The following is a 3,943-nucleotide window of genomic DNA, read 5'->3' as shown; positions in this document are numbered from 1 at the left end:
TCCCAGAGCTTTTTTTTTTTTTAAGTTTTTAAATTTTATTCTCTGTTAGTATAATTATAGTAAAATTAATTTTGTTATTTATGATCTTAATTTCTTTCATTACAATATGCTAATGTGTATATATTGTTATTATTAAATTGAAATTGAAACATCAGTGGTTCTAAATTCTTATTTGCCTACATATACTGCTGTGATTGGACAGAGCTTTACTTTATTTAAGTTGTATGTATAGTGTAATAAGTCAGACCAAAAAGGACAAAACAGGATGATTGATTTAGGATCTGTTTGAGATGTTGACTATTTCTCTTTTTCAACTGTCCCATTGGTTGTAATAATTGTATTCCCAGATAAACCTGTAGCTGTAATATTTTCCTTTTTTATGTCCTGAAAATGTAACCAGAAGTAATAACAGACAGGGAGCTCATGGAGCTGGCAGCTCTTTTCATCAGTTTTGCCAAACCACTGATCACACCTGATGAGCCAGTGATACAAGATTGTTTCATCATTTCAGCTTGAGATGAGTTGTTGCTTCACAATGAAACAAAATAAGTAAAAAATAACATTTATTTAACACATGATTCCCGGTGATGTTAATCAAACTGACCATTCAGTTTTGCCCAGCCAGTATAAAGTATAAAGGGTAAATGGGTAATTTTGTCAAAAGCTGAATATGCGATTGCATGTTCAGAGTTATGTTCTCATTGGTATCGTGTTAGAAGAAATGAACATCATTTTAACAAGCCAGGTTGTAAATGTAGGTGGATGTCAATAAACAATAGCTCAACTAAGAGATACTACTCTGTTTTATATTGTCTGCTTTCCATTAGATTGACAGCTAGGCTTTACAAAAACAGCTGCTAGTTCATTACATTATGTTATGATAGTCTGTGTCCTGAAAAACACCTGATGCAGACGTGATGTTGATGCTTTATATTTTAATGTATGACTCACTGTAGAAATGCCAAAGGGATCATCTACTTCTTTTCCAAAACCTATATTAGCATTTTCACGAACTTAAATCCAGCTTTGAATGCGTCCCTGGAAGATCACGTGACGCTCAGCTACGCAACACGTGACGTGTCTTCAAAGTGGGCGTGAAAATGCTGAGTGTTGCAACAGGTGCGAACAACCAGGAAATAAACAAATATGACTCTTGTCCCATCGTGGACAGATAAAAAGTATTGTTATTAAATTGTTTTAATTCCCCCTGCAGGAGTTTGGAGCTTAACTCTTCTGAAACAGAATGTGCTGTTTTACTGCATAATGAAAGTAGATTAATGAGGCTCTGAAGTTCACAACGATGTCAACACAACAGGTAAAGAATGTAACGTAAATGGATGAGTTGGAAGGATGGTTTGAAAACATAACCCTGAACGTATCATTGTGATAATGGCATCGAAGTTGCTTGTAACAGGGTCTGTTACGGTAAGCGTGGAACTGGCTGAGCGTCCTGACGTGTGTTTTCTGATTTAAATTATTTCGTTGTTTTGTTTTTTTTTTAAGTCAAACACAGGCTGGCATCATGTACTGGTGCTATTGAGACACTTGGCAGTAAATGTACCATATTTACTTAAGAGAGAGAGAGAGAAAAATCATGTTAAAACATTTAGCACTTATATTACTAGGCCGCATCAACTTTTATTGAGCAATGTTCTCTCTGTTGTAGATATATTGGCAACCTTTCTTACCAAACTCCCATCACTGTCGGTCATTATGCTAAGAACCAAGTGGAGTAAAATATCAATTCGAGTAATGTAATAATAAGAGGTGTAGTTGACTTTGGGTTCAAGTATGTAAGCTCATTTGTAATGTCTCCCTATAGACTGTGTGAAGAGTTTGCAGGAAGCATTGCATTTTGACATGATCTGATGCTAAAAGCTATTACCTTTCACCTGCAGAAACTGCTGTCATGCAGCTTATTAACAATAAAGACAAAAGAGGATGAAAGGCATATGAATGCGTTGACAGTAATAACATCTGTGTCATACCTGATTGATGTTTTTCATATCTGACACCACCTCCCCTGTTTGAATAACTATTGCTGTTGGATTGTTAATTTTTGGCCACATTCAACTGGAATCCTAATTATCACTAAAATAAATCTTTTCACACTATGCGCCTGACATTATCTATGATCTTAGTGTAACTCTGACTTTAAAGATATGGGCTAGTGATCAATATTCTGACGTGAATGATCATTTGTTGTCAAAATTGCATGAGTTTTCATGTTTGACCAGAGATTTACAGCACCGCTGTTGAGGGTTTGGGTTGAACACTCACTGTCAGCTGTCATATCTCCTGCCCGTATATCCTTTTTATCTGAGTCACACATCATGATCTGAGCTGTTAGGTTTATGGGCTCTTTAACTACCCCACTGTTAACTCTTATTGGATTCATTTGTCTTTTCAGGCCAGGTTAAGGCTTCACCCTGGGATTATTGCATGTGTGATCTTCGTCTTAGTGGCAGCAATAGCTGCTGCTGTATTGATCATCCGAAAATACTGCTTCCCAGTCAAGTAAGAGAGAACTTTATTAATGAGCCTTAATGAGGTTATTTTAAATTCTAAGTGCACTAAAAAACACATCACCCTTCCCCGTCACTTTTTTTCAGTGAGGCGACATACAGATACTCATTGCTGAGGCGGATGGAGGATCAGGGTTCAGCAGTGACAGAGGAGGATAGCGACAGGGGGCCCTGCACAGTGGGAGAGGAGTCAGACGAGGTCAGTGCATTTCTTTCTCGACTGTAGCTTTCACTGTCATCTGTCCTGCAGTACAAGTCAAGACAGCTGTAACCTTCCTCATCACATCACATGTCATTAGTAACTTCCTTTTTTCTTGTGACAGGATCTTCTGGAATAAACCTCAGGCTGTCATTTGCTGGACTGACTGGGATTGAGTTTATTGTGAATACACTGTGTGCTTTAGGGCTGCAACTGATGATTATTTTCATTTCATCATTCAGCCTATACACCATCAGAACACAGTAAAAATACTCATCATAGTTTTCTACAGCTAATGGTGACATCAAATATTTAAAGGAACTTTACTGATTTTACACATTAGAATCTTATACAGCCTGTGAAAATGGTTGTTTAATTTCCTCTGTGGCTGTGGTGGGATTTCATTAAATCTGAGAAAATAACTCTCATGTAGCTGTGATATAGATTTCAACTGTAGCAGTGATATAGGCACTGTGGGACACAAAGAATCCACTGTTTTTATGATCTTCTGATGGTGCTAAAAATACTGCACACTCCCCCACACATTCATTGAGTAATTTATATTCTTCATAATCACTGTTCACCTAACACATGAACAATAATCAAATATCAATTATAGCCGAGAAGTACAGTGCTGTTTTTGGTGAAGATTCACATAAACTATTTATTACAAGCTATTAAATTATCAACAAAACTAAAATAAAGTTAGTAGATTTTTTTAGAAAGCTAAAATTAAATGTAATGGTTATTTTGGAGAATCTGTATTATTTTGTATTCCCCACTTATGAAAACAAAGAAATCAAATGCCCTTTATTAAATGACTTTTGGTTATATGAAAAACAGCTTAGTGTTGCTGATCCAACTAAGAACCAACAGTCCACTGTCATATATTTGCCAGTTTATTCTAGCTTCATAAAATTCCTGGAATTGGGTTGGCAATGTTGAAAGCGCTGCCGCCTCACATCAAGAAGGTTCTGGGTTTGAATCCCTTTTGAACCTGGGACCTTTCAGTGTGGAGTTGGCATGTTTGCCTGTCTCTTTTCTCCGGGTGCTCCAGCTTCCTCCCACAGTCCCAAGACAAGCAGTTCAGGATTAGGTTAATTGGTGACTCTTAAGTTACCCCCCCAATCCTGCGATCCCTCAAATGTATTTGGTACATGATAAATGGATGACTGGATTTGAAAAATATGCATCCCTTGACTTGAATACAATTCAGTAT

Source organism: Mastacembelus armatus, chromosome 5 (assembly GCF_900324485.2).
Source record: "Mastacembelus armatus chromosome 5, fMasArm1.2, whole genome shotgun sequence".
In the NCBI taxonomy this organism is placed as follows: Eukaryota; Metazoa; Chordata; class Actinopteri; order Synbranchiformes; family Mastacembelidae; genus Mastacembelus; species Mastacembelus armatus.
Note: the sequence above shows the minus strand (reverse complement) of the source record.